The 25,151-nt window shown below is 38.8% G+C and overlaps 2 long non-coding RNA genes across 2 annotated transcripts; one reads left to right on the top strand and one right to left on the bottom strand.

Annotated features, from left to right (window-relative positions):
* Positions 1-4,606: 4,606 nt before the first annotated feature.
* Positions 4,607-5,074, top strand: LOC1277149 (uncharacterized). The gene is made up of 2 exons (XR_009765585.1): positions 4,607-4,719; positions 4,793-5,074. It is a non-coding gene; the product is annotated as an uncharacterized LOC1277149 (long non-coding RNA).
* A 19,163-nt stretch (positions 5,075-24,237) lies between these two features.
* On the bottom strand, positions 24,238-24,763 carry LOC133391245 (uncharacterized). The gene is made up of 2 exons (XR_009764715.1): positions 24,625-24,763; positions 24,238-24,544 (listed from the first exon to the last, which is right to left on the bottom strand). It is a non-coding gene; the product is annotated as an uncharacterized LOC133391245 (long non-coding RNA).
* Positions 24,764-25,151: the final 388 nt, after the last annotated feature.

Below are 25,151 nucleotides of genomic sequence, written 5' to 3' on the forward strand. Positions count from 1 at the left end.
TTTGTTGCGTATTATAAACATTTTTGCAGGAGATGTTGCACATTTCCATTATCTATGGTAGTACCCACACGTGCACGGGTAAAGTTTAATATCAGAACGTACGTGCAATTGTGGTATAAACTTAAGTAAAACTGTTATATTACCAATGATGACACCCTGGGGGGGAGGGGGGGCATTTTTTATGTAATAAATTGTTGTTTAAAAACCGTTTTGGTGTTCTCCTTTTAGTGTTCCTTTTTGTTTGCTTTGTGGTCTTGGCCTGCCACATGAGTGTCCGGAACCGTTCACGGTCTCGCGCCTTCGTAAAAAATAATGTAAAGACAGTGTTAAACTTTAACAGTGGTGAAGAAGCGAACCTACAAATTCGATTTTAGATACATTTACTATGTGTGCATGTTCTAAAAGTTAAAAAAAAGATAATATCTGTAGTTGTAGAAAATAAAAGTAAGCTTCAACGGTCATATAATATGTCAATCTAGCTCGTAACATCGCTTTATTATATTCAAAAGAGCAGTGTTAACGTGGTAGGCCCAATATATTGTGATTAGATGGTGTCGATGTTTCGGTCAGCAAGGTTAGATTAACGAATTTACATGACTATAACAAGAGGATTAGTTTTGGACAGCACCGCAGCAATTCAAACTATTGCCAAGCAGTAAGTATGAAGATCGTTTTTTAACCTTTTTGGCAATTCGGTATTTTTTCTTCTGTTGAGAACGTACGTGTATTTTGAATAATGTGGGAGAGTTATTCGTCTAAAAGATTAATTTTCTCTTAAAGGATTTTAATTTTTTGTTCTCAATCATGAGGATAGTATCACTAACAGATTCGCATTAACAGCATAGAGTTTAAAGTTTCGTAATGTTTGAGTTTTTATTTCTTCCTGTGTTTAGTGCATCATTCGGTTTGTGTCTCATTAATCGAGATCCCTAGTAATGGAAGGTAGGATTGAGGGGCTCCGAGTAGTACAGGTTTTCTGGTCGGGCTTTGCAGGAAAGACAGTTTCCACAGCTGCAGGGTCCGGGACGCTTGTAGGAAGAAACAGACGGGTGGTTGTAGTTGACAACAACAGGGCCCTTGTTACAGGATGGCGCGTATGGGTAGTAGGCAGGACCGTGGGGGTAAGCCAAACCGGGATAGTAACCGGCTGGGTAACCGACTGGGTAACCGTAATGATGACCGACAACACCGAGCTCTTCCGGAGTCGCTACTTTATGGCTGTACTTGGGGTACGTTTTGGTGCAAGCTGTGAAATAAGAACATTTCAACTCGTTAGCAACATGACTACTAATCGATTTTGATGCTTTAGCAAACCCTACCTGAGTAGACCTGGCTGGCACAGGCGGCGAACAGAACGAAAGCGATGACAGACTTCATGTTGAATGCTGGTTGGAGCTGTTTAGCTGATGTTGTGAGGAGCAGTGAAGGCGTTTGGATGATGTTTTCAATACGTTACTGGTGCTTTTATATGAAAAACAGTACTCATTTGCTCCGTATAGTTTGGCTCGTGTTCGAATTCCACGTCGAAGCACGTTTCAAATACTCCAGACAAAACGATCGTTTTTGTTTAGTGGTGAACCGGTTATAAAAAATGTGGGCCATATCAAAAACGTATCACGGAGACGCGGGCTCTCGGGGAACAAAGAAATCAAGAATATGAATGGTAAATTCTTTAATGGTAAATTATACACTTTGTACTAAAAGTAAAACTTTTTAATTAAGATAGTTTGCGTTATGGCATGTGTACACATAGTACATAATTTAGGTATCTTTATAGTAGTCTTACTTCGGGAATACTTCGAAGCTAAGTATCAATTTACATGTATTAGAACAATTATTTAAGCGTAAAATTTAACCCAAAGTAATATAAAATGAAAGATTTTTAAGCTGATCAAAATTAAACTATTGATAATGAACAGCGTATCCAAATTTTTTTAGGCCATTTGTGAGTTTGATGATTGTTCCAATCATACCATTTTTTGTCAATAAAATCTTTTCTTTTCGTAAAGCAATAAAAAAATGCACTTTTTAAAAATTCTTCATATGTACCAAAATTTATGCAAAGCAAGGTGTTTGTTTTTAAACAAACATTTTCGGTGTAGCTTTTTCCAAGCTTATAACGACATATAAACATAATCTGTTACATAATATATTTATAAAAAAATCAAATTACAATTTCTGAAAAAAAGAATGAAATATTTGAAGCGCTCCGCTTTCTGATAACAGTTCTGTAACGAACTAAAAAACAGAAAGCTTTTGAGTAATGTCAGTTTATCAAATCTGACCACATACTTTAGGCTGCTCATGTACAAAGACATGGGTAAATTGGTTACATTTTAATCAATAAGATACCACTATCCAAAAGAAAGATTAGCGTCTGACAAATTCTTCTTCTACGGGACAAATACTCTTTCGTAAGTAGGGCAGGATCTACACAGGTATTGTACCCATGTTAGGTATGTTGGTAAGTAGTACAAATTGCCGATTGTACCAATCTGCGGTTGACGGATTTCAACAAGAAATAAAGTAATAAGGAGAAATAATTTTTTCACCATTCGTAAACAATGAACCAAATAAAAATACATGCTCAAATAATGTTCTCAATCTGTAATTATCTTCATTAATCTGTGGTTCAGTCGTCAACTTGTACGATTCAATGACATGCTCGTTCAAGCCTCCGTTCCCCCGTAGCAAGCACTGATTATCCCTTTGCATGGTACTGGAAATAAGTATTAAAAGCCTAAACAGACCGGCATGTCCGCGTAGCACGTTATCTCTAAATAGAAACAAGAATCTGTATATACTTTAGCAGTCTATTTTATTTTAAGCCTTGAATAGGATAGTTTAAAAAAACTAAATCGAACTAAAATGTCTTTGTACACAACTGTTGTTAGTATTTTATTCAACCAACGGACACCAGGCTTTGGGTGGATTGGTTGCCATCTTGGCATCTTTTAAAAATATGTCGAAAAAAATATGTTTAAAAAATATCACAAGCAGAATCAAACAACCCCACACAAAACAACTAAAAATAATAATAATAAATGAGTAATTGAAGTCTTCATTTTCAATGTTATACATCCAATGCCATTTATTGTTCATTTTCATAGCATTCGATTCATTCGATAGTCATTTTGCTGTTTCTAGTGCTTGCACTCACACGGTCCATGCTGTCTATACGGGCACGGGTACAGCTCGCTGCTCTTCTTCGGCTTGTAGCAAGTCTGGCAACCGTGGCAAGACTGGCACGGAACGTGAGTCTGGCAGGGAAGAGTATTGACGCTTGGGTAGTTATAGTAAGGGCTCAGATGGTTTTCCGGACATCCCAACAAATGATGAGTAGGGTACGGTAGGTGGACTAGAAGGACAAATGTAGCTTAATCATTATCATTTCTCGTTAACACTAGACTGAGGCGTTTTACTTACACGAGTACACCTGAGTGGCACAGACAGCGAGGAAGGCGAACATCACCAGAGACTTCATGATTGTTAGTATTTGAATTGCTTTTAGATGTCTGAAGCACAAGAAGCGAAGGTATTGAATGATGCCTGGATGATGTTCAGAATTAGCTTTTATACAGGTGCACTATTATGGTTGGGACCCGTTTTTGCTAAGAAGTGACACGTTTCAGCGATAAAGGTTGAGCGGCGTAGCATGTGGCATCCACACGAATGCAATAATAGTGTTGGTGGGTCATTGCATCCCCTAGTCCGATGAAACTAATCGAATGAATTTATGTGATATCATTTAAACATACTTCATTTTTCAATCGATGCAAATTTCCCAACATATCCATATCTAGGATCTAATGGAAAAACTACACTGTTTCAATCAGAACTGTAGACACGATAGAATTTTATTTCTGTTTAGAACCGAAACTAAACCCAACACTTAGTAACAGGGTGGCTTATGGGTTGAAGTTTTACATTCAGGAACACAGAAATACCCATTCCAATTATATCCATCGGGACAATGTTCCTCCTCCGATGAATGGCCACAGCTAGACTCGGTAGTAGTCGTGGTCACATCACAATCATTGGGATACTTTTCCTCTTCTACATAATGCACCACACATTTTGGTTTCGGAGTTGTTGGTTTAGTACATTTCCGGCAGGAATTTACATGATACGAGGCAAGACATGCTGAAAGTATGAAAAGAGTATTGTTATTATATGTTTACAATCGAATAATTCATACTGTACCTGTGGCAAAACCCACGACGAAAAGGAAGCTCAAAGCGTACTTCATCCTGCAGGAGTGTGAACCGAGAAGATTCTGAAGATGAGTTGATTCTATTTGCACCGTGATGAATGTTTGAATTGATATCCAACGCTTCCGCTTTATATAGGAACTTTACCTTCTTGTTTCCATGTGACAAACAACGAACCGGAATCATTATGTACCCACTAAAAGAAAATATACGCAGTACTTCTTTGTCCCGGCATGCTGCAGATACACGTGTGGTTCAGACCGAAGAACTTAAAAATGGTTTCGATCGGAAGTCACGAGAATTACCTTCGATAACTTCTGCACGTGTTACTGGCGATCGAACAAAGAGCGTGCGGTATAAAAGCATGCAACAACTATTCGTTAACCATTCAGACACATCTTCACCCTTGTTCTAGTAGCAGACGCACAATCAAATACACTAACATTCAACATGAAGTACACTCTTGCCGCTTTTCTGCTGGTGGTGGCCGTAGCTCAGCTTGCTCAGGGTAAGGATTTTGGATGCTTGGCACTACTGAGACTCAATTAATTCACTACTTGTCATATTGATGTCCTTTATAGGAGGATGTTATCCCTCGGTCGCGCCCTGCTCGTCCTGCCAGAAGCCGGTGCCAGTGCAATATCGAGTAAACTATGTAGCTCCAGTGTGCAACACGTGTGAGGAGAAGAGGTGTCCGATGGGCTACAAGTGGGACGGATGCAAATGCGTCCCGGAGTGTGCCTGTCTTCGGCAGCTTGTGTCACTTTATTGAAGTTGAACGATCAATATGTCGTGATATCATAAACCATGAAATGCTATGCTTTGAAATTGAATAAACACGTTAAACGTACTGCAATTATTAACTATTATTCTTATAAATTGTAAAATTCTATGGTCCGAATGGTTCAGTTATCTGTTTACTGTGCCTGTTTTTATTTATTTAACCCTCCAATATGACTGTGTGGTTTATAATGAAACATAAAGACATAAACTGTATAAAATAAGGAAAACGAAATGCCAACAGGATACTTAACTTTTAAAAAATCTTATACCGGGATGTCTAGCACCAGTAACGTCTATAGAAATGAATGTAGTTTTGTTATTCCTATTTTTTATATAAACTTTTTTCTTATACAATTCTTATACAAACTCTTCGTAGTACGAACTCAAATATTCTTTTCTTTTTGGTACAAGGTTCTCTAAACCACTAGTAGGCTTTGGCTTTTAGTGACTTTTTTATTACCCATAGCAGGGTAGTCACATAGCAGGATAAGTCATGTCCTACCTATGTATGGAGGCACGATCCAATCGTGGCTTGAACCCATGCCCGGACATGTTGATAATGTCATACGAGTTGACGACTGTACCACGAGACCTACAATGGTATAAATTAGCCTAAAGACCTGTATAGTTTGGCAGAAACCGTTCTCTTTTGCAAAGCATTTTTCCTAGCTGTTAACTAAGGCCCTAAAATTAAAAAAAAAAACAAAGCAGCAATGTTTTACTCGACGATAGTCGTTGACAAAATCTGGCTGATAAATAGCGATAAGGTATCATTTTAAATTATTAGGTAATATGTTTGACCCGTCACTAAATATATAATATGCTTGGAAAGAAAAGGATAGGAGTTAGGAATGAAGGTTAAAGTTTTTTTGTTTGCATAAATAGTGTACAGGAAAACAATATTTCAAAGATAACTTAAACTCTCTTTACTGTTTGAAAAACTAACATACTACGAAGTTATGCATATAATTGCAAGAAAATAAAATTTAGTAATAAAATTTTGATATCAAATTTTCACAAAAAGACTATATTTTATAGCTATTTACGGTTCAGAAAAAGATTGGCTTTCAATCACTAATAACAGATTTAAACTTTATGATTGTACAGCAATTATCCGCAGTACGCGATACTCGATATACGCGAATTCGCAGTACGCGATTGCTCTAAATTTGACAGCTCCATGTGTTTTTTGCAAATATTTTAATACTTTGAAATATTTTATGCTCTTTTTGAATTTCCTTAATGTTCTTTTTGCATTTTGCATTAAATTTATGCAAAAGATACCTGTTTTACAACAAAAAACTTTAATGCAAAACTCTGTGGCGATATTTTTCAACCCTCGAACTGGTAGTGTAAACTATTTTTCCATACAAATCCGCTATACGCGAAAACTCGAGATACGCTATTGCGCTCGGTCCCGTACGATAGCGTATATCGGATAATGACTGTATTCATTTAATAAACAATACTTCGTTTTATTATTTGAAATGATTTTCTATGCATAAAAACGAAGTATACACGGTCATTCATGATTTCTAGCTTTCAGATGTAACAAATGTAAGTTTTTGCAAACTTCATTATTAGTACTGGTATTTAAAGCTGAAATACTCTAACATTGAAGCAACTCTTACGTTATTACCCGTTGCACAAGATTTTCGTTTCGCACAAAGTGCACAGTGTCTTCTTGTTAGCAAAACATGCGTGTACACGTGCCAACGCAGATAAACCTACAAATGCCTCGTGATAACGGTTTACTATTCAATACAAAGCCATGAGCTATGAACACTTGCTTTTTTCGTTCTGCAAGTTTACCAACAATCAAACAAGCATCTTCAAAACATCGATGTTTGATCTATATAAGGAATCTAAACATACTTCCCAAATAATTGCACAAAGAACTGTTTCGTGATATAAAACGATGCATCTGTTCCTTCCACAATCATACAACCATCTGCATCAGCTCAGTGTCATTGTCAACTCAACAATCAACAGCAATCAACATGAAGTACTTCTTCGCAGCATTTCTACTGGTTGTGGCCGTAGCTCAGCTTTCTTTGGGTTAGTATATAGAGCATGGTGAATCTTAAGGGCTTAGAATATATAACATTATATTCCTTTTCGCAATTACAGGAGCATGCTGCCCTACGACAACGATGTGCAAGACCTGTTTCAAGCCGGTACTGGAATATCGCGAGCATTACGTAGATCCAATCCAGCGTTGTTCGTGTGAAAAGTGCTGCCCTACGGGATACAACTACGATGGATGTCGATGCGTCAAAACGAGCACGTGTCTGAAATTGGTTCCCAGCCATTACTGAGTGTGTGACAGTGTGGGATAAGTGTTTCATAATTTGTTTCGATGATAAACTATAGCCATCAAGAGTAAAATTACAATAAACACATTCCCGAAGAGATCGAAACTGCATTAACACCATTAAACTATATATGAATATTCTAGGAGCTTTATTAAAGTATTGTGCAAGTTATGATAGTTTTGGAAGTATTTCGTAAAATACTGTAGTTTATTTCATGCTTCAGATCTCCATACATTTGAAGATGGATTAAGGTCGATGGTTCCGTTCAATGGTACGTATTGCATGGCACGTGCTGCTGGGTGAACAGTCTCGGACTGCATCGCGGACACTTGCAATCTCCGTATCCGTGGTTTACTCCAGCACATCGATAAGGGTAAGGGTAGTTGTAGACCACCTCCTCCAGATAACCCGAAGGATGCTCCTCGGTGTAGAAGACGTTTCCTCCGCACGACGGATATGAGACTGGATGATGGAAACATGCGATTAATACATGTTTAAAGGATCGAGAGAAAGTTCTGAGACTATGAATAGCTACTCACAACAATGGATGTGTGCAACACAGGCGATGAACAGAGCGAACGCAACAATCGTCTTCATGATGAGGCTACCGGATTCGTTTGGATTAGAACGATGTTTTATATCTGTTTATTGAACTGACTGTTTGTCGCTAGTTCTGTTGGCAGTATTTATACGAAGAGGTGGATCTCAGCATCCATTGTCAGAACTGAAGTCCATGGAAAATACTGAAAAGGTCACGCGTGGGTGATAAAAGTTGTTAACACCTGTTAATCTGGGCAGAAGAACAATAGAGTAATAAAAGAGTCAGTTAAGAGTAATGCCGTAGAAATCATTATATTGAAACAATTATTTTTATTGTAACGATCAAATTAATTGGAAAAAACATACATGGAGTTAGTCAGAGGTCTTATGGGAGAACAGTTTGTATTATCTTGTGTTAATTAGCGCCTCGTGCCAGGTTACAGGTTGCTGTCGAACTCCTTTAAAATATGGCATGAATTTGTCATTCTTCTCCAGCAGAAAAAAGAATGGCCCTGATAGCTCAGCCGGTAGAACCCGGGACTTTGAATCCAATGTATCATTGATTGGCCGGGGAATGCGTCGCTGTTATACGACGAAATTATTTGTATCCGCCGTGATGATGGTTCAAGATTCATTTTCACAAAGGCATTTGAACATGAGTCTTTGATCACCAATCCATTTCACCAATCCAATCAATGAATCATACCAAGGAATGTAAGGCGTACATCTTCGCTGTTATCTTGACGACGAAGACAAAGACATCTGCATAGCTAAATAATGTAAACAACAGTAAATTATTTGTGCCCTAGATGTTGTTGTCTAGTCGCATTGCAAAGCAATGTCAAAAAGTGGACAGAGGAGCCTGTCCCTTTTACTCAAATCCCTGTGAGATTCGAATTAAATTTATCGACAATTAATGAGACAACCATAACTTCTACCATTCAACATAATATCGGTAAATTGATGGGTAAAAGAGATTTTTCTAAATAGTTACCAATGACAGAGTGGGTACTTAAGATAAGATTTATCATTATCTAATGTACAGGTTTTTTTATATCACATATTCAGGGAAAACTAGTCTCACAATAATTACAGCGTTGGCTTCTTAGAACCTGGTATGTCGATCACTGAGACGAGAAGTGAAATAATTTATACAGACAATAGGCACAAATTCAATAATCAAATATTTTTTATCTAGTAGTTTCAGTTTGATCCTTGTATTCTTAGCAGTAATGTCGTTCAAACCAAGTATTCTCTTTTTCATAAGCGATCAATACCCACCCTCGTTGGACATCATTTTTGTCTCGCTAAACGTGCACAGTGTCTTCTGAACTGTTTGTAAAACATACGTTTACACGTGCTAACGCAGAAAAACCTACAAATGCCTCGTGATAATGATTGACTGCTCAATACAAAGACACGATCTATGAACACTTGCTTTTTTCGTTCTCCAAGTTTACCAACAATCAAACAAACATCTTTAAAACATTTATGTTTGATCTATATCAGGAATCTAAAAATACTTCCCAAATCATTGGACAAAGAACTGTTTCGTGATAATAACAGGAGCTTGCTGCCCAACGACAACGATTTGCAAGACCTGTTTCAAGCCGGTACTGGAATATCGCAACCATTACGTGGATCCAATCCAGCGTTGTTCGTGTGAAAAGTGCTGCCCTACGGGATACAACTACGATGGATGTCGATGCGTCAAAACGAGCACGTGTCTGAAATTGGTTCCCAGCCATTACTGAGTGTGCGACAGTGTGGGTTTTATGGTTTGTTTCGAAGTGTAGCCAGGAAGAGTAAAATTACAATAAAAACGTTCCCGAACAGAACCAAACTCCGTTTATACCATTGAACTGTGTATGAATATTCTAGGAGCTTTAGTAAAGTATTGTGAAAGCTATGATATTTTGGGAAGTTTGTATTTTATTGTATTAAGTAGCGCCTTGTGTCTGATTACGGGTTGCTTTCGAACTCCTTTAGAATATGGCATTAGTTTGTCATGCTTCTCCAGCAGAAATAAGAATGGCCCGGATAGTTCAGCAGGTAGAGTCTGGGACTTTGAATCCAATGTATCAATGATTGGCCGGGGAATGCGTCGCTCATATATGCCGAGATTATTTGTATCCACCGTGATGATAGTTCAAGATTCATTTTCAATTAGGCGTTTGAACATGAGTTTTTGACCATCAATCGATTTCACCAATCCAGTCGATTAATCATATCAAAGTATGTAAGGCTTACATCTTCGCTGTTTTCTTGACGACGAAGTCAAAAACATCTACATAACCAAATAATGTAAACAACAGTAAATTATTGTGCCCTACATGTTGTTGTCTAGTCGCATTGCAAAGCAATGTCAAAAAGTGGACAGAAGAGTATGTCCCTTTTCCTCAAATCCCTGTGAGATTCGAATTAAATTTATCGACCATTAATGTGACGAACATAACTTCTACCATCCAACATAATATCGGTAAATTGATGGGTAAAAGAGATTTTTCAAAATAGTCACCAATGACAGAGTGGGTACCTAAGATAAGATTTATTATTATCTAATGTACAGGATTTTTATATCACATATTTCGGGAAAACTAGTCTCACAGTAATTACGGTATTGGCTTCTTAGAACCTGGCATGTCGATCACTGAGACAAGACGAGAAATAATTATTACACACAATAGGCACAGATGCAATTATAAAATATTTTGTATCTAGTAGTTTCAGTTTGATCCTTGTATTCTTAGCAGTAATGTCGTCCAAATTTAAACGTACATAAGTAGACTTATTCTTCTATGAAAACATACCCACCCTCGTTGGACATCAGTTTTGTCTCGCTAAACGTGAACAGTGTCTTCCGAACTGTTTGCAAAACATGCGTGTACACGTGCCAATGCAGATAAACCTACAAATGCCTCGTGTTAATGACTGACTGCTCAATACAAAGCCACGAGCTGTGAACACTTGCTTTTTTCGTTCTGTAAGTTTATCAACAATCAAACAAGCATCTTCAAAACGTTTATGTTTGATCTGTATCAGGAATCTAAACATACTTCCCAAATCATTGCACAAAGAACTGTTTCGTGATATAAAACGATGCATCTGTTCCTTCCACAATCATACAACTATCTGCATCAGCTCATTGTCATTGTCAACTCAACATCCAACATCAGTCAACATGAAGTACTTCTTGGCAGCATTTCTACTGGTTGTGGCCGTAGCTCAGCTTTCTTCGGGTTAGTATACAAATCATGGCGAATCTTGAGGGCCTAGAATATATAACATTGTGTTCATTTTCGCAATAACAGGAGCTTGCTGCCCTACGACAACGATGTGCAAGACCTGTTTCAAGCCGGTACTGGAATATCGCAACCATTACGTGGATCCAATCCAGCGTTGTTCGTGTGAAAAGTGCTGCCCTACGGGATACAACTACGATGGATGTCGATGCGTCAAAACGAGCACGTGTCTGAAATTGGTTCCCAGCCATTACTGAGTGTGCGACAGTGTGGGATAAGTGTTTCATAGTTTGTTTCGATGATAAACTATAGCCATTAAGAGTAAAATTACAATAAACATATTCCCGAACAGATCCAAACTGCATTGATCCCATTGACCTGTATATGAATATTCTAGGAGCTTTAGTAAAGTATTGTGCAAGTTATGATAGTTTTGGAAGTATTTCGTAAAATACTGTAGTTTATTTCATGCTTCAGATCTCCATACCATTGAAGATGGGTTGAGGTCGATCACACATCTTCCGTTCAATGGTACGTATTGCATGGCACGTGCTGCTGGGTGAACAGTCTCGGACTGCATCGCGGACACTTGCAATCTCCGTATCCGTGGTTTACTCCAGCACATCGATACGGGTAAGGGTAGTTGTAGACCACCTCTTCCAGATAGCCCGATGGATGCTCCTCGGTGTAGAAGACGTTTCCACCGCACGACGGATATGAGACTGTATGACAGAAAAATACGATTAATACAAGTTTAAAGGATCGAGAGAAAGTCCTGAGACTGTGATAGTTACTCACAACAATGGATGTGTGCTACACAGGCGATGAACAGAGCTAACGCAACAATCGTCTTCATGGTGAGGCTGCAGGATTCGTTTGGATTAGAACGATGTTTTATAACTGTTTATTGAATTGAACTGTTTGTCGCTAGTTCTGTTGGCAGTATTTATACGAAGAGATGGGTCTCAGCATTCATTGTTAGATCAAAATCAGGTGGTCAATACAAATGGGGTCACGTTCAAATGATAGGAACTAGGCATACTATCCCTGTATAACTATACACCTTATCAAAAGGGGAATTCTATTAAAGAAACATGGAAAAAACAAACACGGCAATGGTCTCCATAAACCTGTAATTGCTAGTAAGTGCTATTCATTACCTAGTGTTGATTACATCCCTGCCCTTTGTACATACCACCCGTCACTACTACCTATGAATTGTTTAGTGAAGTCTCTGGGATTGATAATAATAGTTACAGTCAACTACAAAGCTCTTGCATCATACGGAGTTCAATTAGCAAACGTTTTTGAAGGAAACGGGCCAAAATCATAGACACGCCTTCATATTGTGATAGTAATTGAATCTTGGCTACTTGTGCGACATTCGTTGAATTCCCATTTTGTTGGATCTTGCACCAACGGTAAACTACCTTAACGATTAAACGGGAAGTTCAAACGAACACATATGTAAAACACGATGCAAAAAGGATTTAATAGTAGAAACGAGTTTTTCTTTAGAACCATACCCCGGGAAAACCGACAAATTCTTTGGCGCGTAATACTTAATAAATCGTTTTTGGCAATACATTTATTCTGTCTTGGATTTAGTTTCCAAAGCACACTGTTTAAAATCAATAATCACATGATTATCCGACTAACTCTTCGATTGTATAATTTTCATAATACATTCCAAACAATTAATCAGATACTAGTTCGGAATCTCGACTTAATCGTTCACGCGCATTATCAGTTAGTCATACATTGTCTACTAAATTTAAAGTTAAGCGACTAAGGTTGTTCCGTCAAGTAACAAAATATTTGAATAAATAGCTTCAATATTCGCAAGCTGTAATTTAATACGGATTTATGGATTAAACGTTTCTTCTTCTTCTTCTTTTGGCTCAACAACCGATGTCGGTCAAGGCCTGCCTGTACCCACTTGTGGGCTTGGCTTTCAGTGACTAATTGATTCCCCCCCATAGCATTATAGTCAGTCCTACGTATGGTGGCGCGGTCTGTTAGGGGATGAACCCATGACGGGATTAAACGTTTACATCTATATAAAATGAAATAAAATACAAAATAATATATCAATAAAACTATACAATTCGAGTATGTTGGTGCGTTTTCCAAACATTTCTGTTCAGTTTACGCTCGCTCAATAAAGCTTAAAAAGAACAAATCAATACAGGTGTAAGAAAAACGTTGTTTCTAAGTTAAACAAGGGCAAATATCAGATCTAATATTTGTAAAACAAATGCATCAAATGTCATAGCTTCATTTAGTGTTTAGAATAAATAGATTCATAATAATAATCTTGGTACTATTTTCGTGTTTGCAGTAAAAACAATTTATTTCAATTGCTCTTCATCGGATACGTATCATTTCCAAGTTTCCATTTAGTACAGCGATACAAGCTGCCGAAGACAGGCACAATCCGGGACGCATTTGCATCCGTCCCACTTGTAGCCCATCGGACACCTCTTCTCCTCACACGTGTTGCACACTGGAGCTACATAGTTTACTCGATATTGCACTGGCACCGGCTTCTGGCAGGACGAGCAGGGCGCGACCGAGGGATAACATCCTCCTATAAAGGACATAAAGATGACAAGTAGTGAATTAATTGAGTCTCGGTAGTGCCAAGCATACTAAATCCTTACCTTGAGCAAGCTGAGCTACGGCCACTACCAGCAGAAAAGCGGCAAGAGTGTACTTCATGTTGAATGTTAGTGTATTTGATTGTGCGTCTGCTACTAGAACAAGGGTGAAGATGTGTCTGAATGGTTAACGAATAGTTGTTGCAAGCTTTTATACCGCACGCCCTTTGTTCGATCGCCTGTAACACGTGCAGGAGTTATCGAAGGTAGTTCCCGTGACTTCCGATCGGAGCCATTGCATAACAGTCAGCTAACGATGCAAACCAACACGTATGTTATTATAGCTTCAGACATAATAAAAATTCTGTGCTTGCACGAATTATGCACTTTGTCGCTAATTAGCGCTAATTATCAGCATTTAGCTTAAATGTATGAGCATATATCCGCCCTCTTAGAATGTAATACGTGTCGAAAACTTCTATATAAGGCGAAAGTGTCAGACACCGATTCCATATAATGATTGTAGCCCTCGTGGAAGAAACTTGTCAACTATAAAACATGAAATATATCATAAGCGGTCTGTTAGTATTTGTGTTTGCTACAGGTACGATAAAAATGTTCAAACTAAAAATTTAGATGATTGCTTTGAAATAACGAACATATTATTTACAGGATGTCTAGCCAGGTGTTTTACAAAGTGTGGTGTTGCATCTTGCAATGAGTGTGAAAGAGCTAAATACAATACCGCCAAACAAGACCATTACTCGGTAGAGGAAGATCATACCCCTTACTTTAGAAACCGAGTGTGCAACAAATGCATCTCAGCTACATCTCTAAAGCCAGATTGTTTGGTTCGGTGTGGCAAAAAAATAAAGAGTCGCAAGCCAACACCCACGACGACGTCGACGACAACCGAGCCTAGCTGTGAGGAGTCATCTGAGGAGGATTACTCATCGGAAGAAGATCATTCGTCGGAACAGTCCGCATGTGAAGAAAAGGAAAACTACTCTAGGAATTGCGAAGTGACCACGACGACCGAGCCGAGCTGTGAGGAGTCATCAGAGGAGGATCACTCATCTGAAGAAGATCATTCGTCGGAACAGTCCGCATGTGAAGAAAAGGAAAACCTGTCCACAAAATGCGAAGTGACCACGACGACCGAGCCGAGCTGTGAGGAGTCATCAGAGGAGGATCACTCATCGGAAGAAGATCATTCGTCGGAACAGTCCGCATGTGAAGAAAAGGAAAACTACTCCACAAAATGCGAAGAGACCACGACGACCGAGGCTAGCTGTGAGGAGTCATCAGAGGAAGATCACTCATCGGAAGAAGATCATTCGTCGGAACAGTCCCATTGTGAAGAAAAGGAAAACCTGTTCACAAAATGCGAAGTGACCACGACGACCGAGGCTAGCTGTGAGAATTCATCAGAAGATCATAATTCATCTGAAGAGAAACATTGTCCTTATGGTTACTTTTGGAATGGATATTTCTGTTCTCCCGACTGTAGGATTAAGATTGCAAAAACGCCTCTGTGCATATGAATAAAATTGTTCTACTAGTCATCATGGTCCACAACACCAAGCCTTAGTTAGTGACAAAATGTATTCCTCGCCCTTTATTGGTGGTCTAAGCTACTTGCTTGTGGCATTGTGCCTTTATGCACTACCAAACCATTTAACCTTTATCGCTAGCACGTGTAGCGAGGTCACAAAAAATGGACAACAACCGCGAGACTGCAGTCTGTAGTACTACACCTGTATAAAAGCCAATTGCAACCAACATTCACACATCATTCAATACCTTCGCTTCTTGTGCTTCAGACATCTAAAAGAATTTCAAATACTAACAATCATGAAGTCCCTGGTAATGTTCGCCTTCCTCGCTGTCTGTGCCACTCAGGTGTACTCATGTAAGTAAAACGCCTCAGTTTTGTATAAAGGGAAACATACAAGTTTAACGTTGTATTGGCAATTCTAGTCCATCTGTCGTATCCAGTCGCTCCTCATCATGTATTGGGATGTCCGGAAAACCATCTGAGCCCTTACTATAGCTATCCCCGCGCCGTAGCTCATCCACGTCTGACTCACGTTCCGTGCCAGAGTTGCCACGGTTGCCAGACTTGCAACAAGCCAAAGAAGAGCAGCGAGCTGTATCCGTGCCCGTACAGACAGCATGGACCGTGTGAATGCAAGCATTAGAGGCAGAAATAACAAATTCCAAACTGACGATAAAGAACTTTCAATAAAACATGTTTGAATCTAACAGCATCTGAAAAGTTTCTAATATATCTTGAAATATCCAAAAAGTCTCAAAAGACCATAAAAAGGCATAGAGAAAAAGACCCGTTGTCGTGAGAGCTTATAAGTTACAGTACCAAAATGCCCATACCAGGTTTTTGATTCTACTTTATTTTATAGAGACTTTGAGTCTACTGGCCTCATTCGCCTCATTTTTCCATACCAGTGGGATTGAATAGAGCGTTGGATACCATGGTCCGTTTTTGCAAACGTCTGCACATGTTTGATTGTATTATTTTATTACAACTCCGGCGCATGTGACTAAAGATCGAACATAGAGCTTGCAGTATAAAAGGATGCAACAACTATTCATTAGCCACTCAGATACTTCTTCATCCTGGTTCTACTAGCAGACGCACAATCTGACATTCAAAGCACCGACATTCAATTGTTAATGTTCCGACTCGTCCCGTTCTGATTCTTCCCGTCCCGTCTCGTCCCGACCTGTTCCGTCCCGCCCCGTCCCGTCCTCTTTCGGTGTAGAGGTTAGAACATAGTTTTTTTTTTCATCAAAGATGAGGATTCAAGAAGAGCGTGGTTTATTTCTGTAAGCAATGACAATGCAAACCAGTTCCGTTCTAACCCTGTTCTAACCTTCCATTGTTCTAACAAAATTCCTAAAACTAGTATAAAATAAAGAACAAAAACAATCAATGCAAAAATGAGTTTGATTTGCCCATGCACAAATGCACGAATAAGTTATGCTACACTACATTAATTTACTAGTTGAGTATCGTCGATAACATGGGATTATTCGAGATCTGTTAGAGCAAATTTTAGGTGACTCACTTATTTACATCGACAGGTTGGGAAAAAAACCAATCACCATATTTTATTTCGATATAAATGTATCATTTTTTTATTTACGCTTTCAGTAGTAAGAGGGCTTATGAGTTTTACACTTGCATCCCACAGCACAGAAATACCCATTCCAGTAATATCCTTCGGGACAAAGGTCCTCTTCAAACGTATACACATTTTGGTATTCGGGAACTTCTACACACTTTGGTCTGCAAGTAACTGGCTTGGCACATTTGTTACACGTTGGAACACCGCAGTACGGATGCTTCGGTGCTTCCTGTACCACGTAATGGTCTAGATAAGTTATTTTTTCATGAACCGTTGCACACTGTTGGCACGATGGAAGACCACATTTGGATGGACACGAGGTCAGACATGCTGAAATAGGAAAACAAAGTCCTGTTATGGTACGCTTGTATGCATCACACATTGAATCTCTGATATACCGTACCTGTAGCAAACATGCACAGGAGTATGCAGCTGATGATGCACTTCATCTTGTATGATCTTCGTAATCACTATAAAAACTGGAGTATCTGCACTACTTGCACCACAATCAATGAATGCATCGTTATCCAATGCATTCGCTTTATATAGTGAATTTCCTTTCATTTTCCGTCCCTTGTGAGATCAAATAGACTGTCGGACAGAGTCAAATCAAAAGGCAAGTGAAAAACAACACCTCATATTCATTCAGCGTATAGACAGTCTCCTACCATAGCCCTCTTTTGCAGCACGTATCTGCACGTGTTGGTCTGTATTATGCTAGTTACGCAATACCATCTATGGATAGTCACTTGACAACTTCTGCAATATAACTGGTGAACGAACAAAGAGCGTGCGGTATAAAAGCTTGCAACAACTATTCGCTAACCATTCAGACACATCTTCACCCTTGTTCTAGTAGCAGACGCACAATCAAATACACTAACATTCAACATGAAGTACACTCTTGCCGCTTTTCTGCTGGTAGTGGCCGTAGCTCAGCTTGCTCAAGGTAAGGATTTAGTATGCTTGGCACTACCGAGACTCAATTAATTCACTACTTGTCATCTTTATGTCCTTTATAGGAGGATGTTATCCCTCGGTCGCGCCCTGCTCGTCCTGCCAGAAGCCGGTGCCAGTGCAATATCGAGTAAACTATGTAGCTCCAGTGTGCAACACGTGTGAGGAGAAGAGGTGTCCGATGGGCTACAAGTGGGACGGATGCAAATGCGTCCCGGATTGTGCCTGTCTTCGGCAGCTTGTATCGCTGTACTAAACAGAAACTTGGAAATGAAATGTATCCGATGAAGAGCAATTGAAATACATTATTTTTACTGCAAACACGAAAATAGTACCAAGATTATGAATCTATTTATTCTAAACACTAAATGAAGTTATGACATTTGACATTCAATCGTCTTACAAGTATTAGATCTGATATTTGCTCTTGTTTAACATAGAAATAACGTTTTCCTTACACCTGTATTGATTTGTTCTTTTTAACCTCTATTGAGCGAGCGTAAACTGAACAGAAATGTTTGAGAAATGCACCAATGAAACATGCTAAAAAAAAATTACACTTTATTATAATATTTTATTTCATATAACTGTTTATAGTTTGTTGCGTTTTATCCGTATAGCCATATTCAAGTACAGTTAGCGAACATCGAGGCTATTTATTCAAATAATTTCTTACTTGACGGAACAACCTTGGTCGCTTAGGAGCTTAATTTTCAATTTGATAAACAATGTATGAATAAATGATTATGCGCGTGAACGATTAGGTCGAGATTTCGATCAGGTATCCGAATTGATCACTTGTTCAGTAAATATTATGTAATCATTTTATAAAATTTATATCTTTGAAGAGTTAGATTATATAATTATTGATTTGAAACCGTCAGTTGTTTCTGAATGGCTGATGGCTGATGAAATTGTTCAGAGCCTGATGTTGGGAACTGCTGTATTTTATTTTATGTTTTTGTCGTGTTGGGAATTCAACCTACTTCATGTCGATCAAACAGCAGATATTCAATAACTAACACAATATAAAGTCGTGTTACGTATTTATGACCTGTTCCTTCCAAACCTTTTGCTAATTGAATTCCGAATGCTTTGTAATTGACTGTAACTGTTCTTATCGATCCATGATGGTTCACGTGTTCATTGTCATGCATGTTTTTGTAATAGAAAATACTTTTTAATTAAAAGTATACTTGAATAGGGATATTGTATCTAGTTTCTATCATTTGAACGTGACCACCTTTGTATTTACCGTGTGATTTTGATCTAACAATGGGTGCAAAGATCCATCTCTTCATATAAATACTACTAACTGAACTGTTATAAATCAGTTGAATTCAAATAACACTTAACAGAACATCGGTCTTATACCAACGAATCCTGCAGTCTCACCATGAAGACGATTGTTGCGTTCGCTCTGTTCCTCGCCTGTATAGCACACATCCATTGTTGTGAGTAACTATTCACAGTCTCAGGACTATCTTATAATTTAACATTTTCCCATGAGCTAATATCGATCGAATGTTTCCATCGTACAGTCTCATATCCGTCGTGCGGAGGGAACGTCTTCTACACCGAGGAGCATCCTTCGGGCTATCTGGAGGAGGTGGTCTACAACTACCCTTACCCGTATCGATGTGCTGGAGTAAACCACGGATACGGAGATTGCAAGTGTCCGCGATGCAGTCCGAGACTGTTCACCCAGCAGCACGTGCCATGCAATACGTACCATTGAACGGAACCATCGACCTTAATCCATCTTCAAATGTATGGAGATCTGAAGCATGAAATAAACTACAGTATTTTACGAAATACTTCCAAAAATATCATAACTTTCACAATACTTTACTAAAGCTCCTAGAATATTCATATACAGGTCAATGGTATTAATGCAGTTTCGATCTGTTCGGGAATGTGTTTATTGTAATTTTACTCTTCCTGGCTACACTTCGAAAGAAAACATGAAACCCACACTGTTGTGCAACAGTTGCATCGTTCTAATCCAAACTCAGTAATGGCTGGGAACCAATTTCAGACACGTGCTCGTTTTGACGCATCGACATCCATCGTAGTTGTATCCCGTGGGACAGCAATTTTCACACGAACAACGCTGGATTGGATCCACGTAATGGTTGCGATATTCCAGTACCGGCTTGAAACAGGTCTTGCACATCGTTGTCGTTGGGCAGCAAGCTCCTGTTATTATCACGAAACAGTTCTTTGTCCAATGATTTGGGAAGTATTTTTAGATTCCTTATATAGATCAAACATCGATGTTTTGAAGATGCTTGTTTGATTGTTGGTAAACTTGCAGAACGAAAAAGCAAGTGTTCATAGCTCGTGGCTTTGTATTGAGCAGTCAATCATTACCACGAGGCATTTGTAGGTTTTTCTGCGTTAGCACGTGTAAACGTATGTTTTACAAACAGTTCAGAAGACACTGTGCACGTTTAGCGAGACAAAAATGATGTCCAACGAGGGTGGGTATTGATCGCTTATGAAAAAGAGAATACTTGGTTTGAACGACATTACTGCTAAGAATGCAAGGATCAAACTGAAGCTACTAGATACAAAATATTTGATTATTGAATTTGTGCCTATTGGCTGTATAAATTATTTCACTTCTTGTCTCAGTGATCGACATGCCAGGTTCTAAGAAGCCAATACCGTAATTACTGTGAGACTAGTTTTCCCGAAATAGTTGATATAAAAATCCTGTACATTAGATAATGATAAATCTTATCTTAGGTACCCACTCTGCAATTGGTAACTATTTAGAAAAATCTCTTTTACCCATCAATTTACCGATATTATGTTGGATGGTAGAAGTTATGTTCGTCACATTAATGGTCGATAAATTTAATTCGAATTTCACAGGGATTTGAGGAAAAGGGACATACTCTTCTGTTCCCTTTTTGATATTGCCTTGCAATGCGAGTAGAAAATAATAATAATCGACTGGATTGGTGAAATGGATTGATGGTCTAAGACTCATGTTCAAATGCCTAATTGAAAATGAATCTTGAACCATCATCACGGTGGATACAAATAATCTCGGCGTATATGAGCGACGCATTCCCCGGCCAACCATTGATACATTGGATTCAAAGTCCTAGGCTCTACCGACTGCGCTATCCCGGCCATTCTTACTTATGCTGGAGAAAAATGACAAATTCATGCCATATTCTAAAGGAGTTCGACAGCAACCCGTCATCAGGCACGAGGCGCTATTTAACACAAGAAAATACCAACTGTTCTCACATAAGACCTCTGACTAACTCCATGTATGTTATTCCAATTAATTTGATCGTGACAATAAAAATAATTGTTTCAATATAATGATTTCTACGGCATTACTCTTAACTGACTCTTTTATTACTCTATTGTTCTTCTGCCCAGATTAACAGGTGTTAACAACTCTTATCACCCACGCGTGACCTTCTCAGTATTTTCCATGGACTTCAGTTCTGACAATGGATGCTGAGACCTACCTCTTCATATAAATACTGCCAACAGAACTAGCGACAAACAGATCAGTTCAATAAACAGTTATAAAACATCGTTCTAATCCAAACGAATCCTGTAGCCTCGTCATGAAGACGATTGTTGCGATCGCTCTGTTCATCGCCTGTGTTGCACACATCCATTGTTGTGAGTAACTATTCACAGTCTCAGGACTTTCTCTCGAACCTTTAAACATGTATTAATCGTATGTTTCCATCATACAGTCTCATATCCGTCGTGCGGAGGGAACGTCTTCTACACCGAGGAGCATCCTTCGGGCTATCTGGAGGAGGTGGTCTACAACTACCCTTACCCGTATCGATGTGCTGGAGTAAACCACGGATACGGAGATTGCAAGTGTCCGCGATGCAGTCCGAGACTGTTCACCCAGCAGCACGTGCCATGCAATACGTACCATTGAACGGAAGATGTGTGATCGACCTCAACCCATCTTCAATGGTATGGAGATCTGAAGCATGAAATAAACTACAGTATTTTACGAAATACTTCCAAAACTATCATAACTTGCACAATACTTTACTAAAGCTCCTAGAATATTCATATACAGGTCAATTGTATTAATGCAGTTTGGATCTGTTCGGAAATGTGTTTATTGTAATTTTACTCTTGATGGATATAGTTTATCATCGAAACAAACTATGAAACACTTATCCCACACTGTCGCACACCCAGTAATGGCTGGGAACCAAAGTATCATAGCTTTCACAATACTTTACTAAAGCTCCTAGAATATTCATATACAGTTCAATGGTATAAACGCAGTTTGGTTCTGTTCGGGAACGTTTTTATTGTAATTTTACTCTTCCTGGTTACACTTCGAAACAAGCCATGAAACCCACACTGTTGCACACTCAGTAATGGCTGGGAACCAATTTCAGACACGTGCTCGTTTTGACGCATCGACATCCATCATAGTTGTATCCCGTGGGACAGCACTTTTCACACGAACAACGCTGGATTGGATCCACGTAATGGTTGCGATATTCCAGTACCGGCTTGAAACAGGTCTTGCAAATCGTTGTCGTAGGGCAGCAAGCTCCTATTATTGTGAAAATGAACATAATGTTATATATTCTAGGCCCTCAAGATTCGCTATGATTTGTATACTAACCCGAAGAAAGCTGAGCTACGGCCACAACCAGTAGAAATGCTGCGAAGAAGTACTTCATGTTGATTGCTGTTGATTGTTGAGTTGACGATGACACTGAGCTGATGCAGATGGTTATATGATTGTGGAAGGAACAGATGCATCATTTTATATCACGAAACAGTTCTTTGTGCAATGATTTGGGAAGTATGTTTAGATTCCTTATATAGATCAAACATAAACGTTTTGAAGATGCTTGTTTGATTGTTGGTAAACTTACAGAACGAAAAAAGCAAGTGTTCACAGCTCGTGGCTTTGTATGAAGCAGTCAGTGATTAAAACGAGGCTTGTTTGGGTTTATCTGCGTTAGCACGTGTACACGCATGTTTTGCAAACAGTTCAGAGAACACTGTGCACGTTTGGCGAAACAAAAATGTTGTACAAAAAGGGGGCGAATGCTTTTTTGAAACAATAACTTGTATTTGTTTTATTCATAAAAAACATTAAAGTTCCTATTGCACTCAGTTCGATATTCATTATGAACCTGTATAAATACTCAAAAGCAGATAGTATAGAAATTAGTAATGAGTTACATTTTCTATTTATTACTACATCATGAATAATCGTATAAATATGCAAGTGATAGGCCTGACAGACGTAGACCGCCATCGGAATCGCTCATTCTTTAATTGTGTTGACCATCTTGCCGTATTCAACTGCCTAGAATTTGGGCAATTTATTAATGCATATAATATATTTACAAGTGTTACTCTGGTAGATAAGGGGCCCTATTCCGAATGGAATCAACATGTATCGAGGTATAGATCTCACTAAAATGTCACCCAGTTAATACATACGATCAACATAAAGATATCAATGTTCAAGATCTTGATTTTTTTTTTCTTATTTTTAATTTTTTATTTGGAAAATCTGATCGAGATAACTTTAGGGACAGCTAAAATAAGCGACAATACAGCTTACTTAAAAACAGTTTGTTCATCAATCTCGATCAAAGCACTGATCTCGAAAACACTTGTCTATGCAGGGAATATCAACAATCTGTTGAGATAGCTGTGACAAAATTACTTGATTCCGATTCAGTGTTCAGAATAGGATCCTAGATATTAAATAATAATCAAGTTGTATAACATTGTAAACATATTTTCGACATTACTTTTAACTTACTATTGTATTACTTTCTGTTATTCTGTCCTCACCTGTTACAATCCTTATCAATTAGACGTGACCTTCTTAGTTTTTCCAGTAGGCTTAGGTTCTAACAATGGATGCTGAGTTCATGGTCTTCATATAAATACTGCCAACAAAAACTGGTATCAGTCAGTTCAATTTTTTGTATTGTTGATAAAGCATCGGACCATTGTAAACGAAGCTTCTAGCCTCACCATGAAGACGATTGTTGCGTTCGCTCTGTTTATCGCCTGTGTTGCACACATCCATTGTTGTGAGTAACTACTCACAGTCTCAGGACTTTCTCTCGAACCTTTAAACATGTATTAATCGTATGTTTCCATCATACAGTCTCATATCCGTCGTGCGGAGGGAACGTCTTCTACACCGAGGAGCATCCTTCGGGCTATCTGGAGGAGGTGGTCTACAACTACCCTTACCCGTATCGATGTGCTGGAGTAAACCACGGATACGGAGATTGCAAGTGTCCGCGATGCAGTCCGAGACTGTTCACCCAGCAGCACGTACCATGCAATACGTACCATTGAACGGAAGATGTGTGATAACGAACATGAAATAAACAACCATTTAGGACTTTTTGTCATAAATTAAAAAATAAACGAGCCACTTAACACAATATTCTGTTGAATTTTAATTGATTAATTTGGATAGATATCACATATTATACCTCATCAATCGAATGAAAAACGGTCTTAAAAATAAGGAACACGAACCCTTTTTTCATAAACTTGCTTTAATCCCAGTGAGAGAGGAAGGATTAACGTGTACGCTTGATTTTACACATCGACATCCGTCGTATCTGTATCCAGCAGGACAACACCTCTCACCAGCACTACGTTTAATCGCAGTTGCATAATGCTCCCGATACACTAGTAGCTGTAGTAAACTGTTTCGACGTAGCTTGGCCGACGGGAAGCAACCTCCTAGATGGAAGGAAAGAGAAATTAGTTCTTAAAAAACCGCAACACTGACACACAAAATCAACGCGCGCTCTGTGCATCACCTGAGGAGAGCTGTGGTCCCATAACTAACACGACCAGCAGAAAAACTACATGCAAGTTATTCATGTTGAACGACCCCTGTCTAGCGTTACTTACAGGAACGTGTAAGTGAAAGCACACCCTTTTATAGCGCCCGTCGTTGTTCGGCTACAGAGGAAATATGATAATATGTAAGTATGGATAAGTACACGCTTCTATGTTGGTAATGTATAAACGAGATGTCTTTAACTGCTCCAGCAGTACAACAAAGTATTTTGCTAAACAGTCCGATTATTACACTGCACTGCGCAGTGCAAGCGGGCATATCGATGGTACCTGCACGTGCTCGTAGCCTTATTTTTGAAACAGTTTTCGCGGAACAATGTTTGAGGTAGCTTGTAAAAGTTAAGCATTTTAAAAACAACGATCATTTGCAACCATGCACACTGTATGTCACTATGGCATGTGATTATTTATTTCCAGCAACAAGTTTATACACTGACAACTGTATGATTCAGGAAAGGAATGTTTCAACACACTAACACACGAC

Source organism: Anopheles gambiae, chromosome 2 (genome assembly GCF_943734735.2).
Source record: "Anopheles gambiae chromosome 2, idAnoGambNW_F1_1, whole genome shotgun sequence".
NCBI classification, from domain to species: domain Eukaryota; kingdom Metazoa; phylum Arthropoda; class Insecta; order Diptera; family Culicidae; genus Anopheles; species Anopheles gambiae.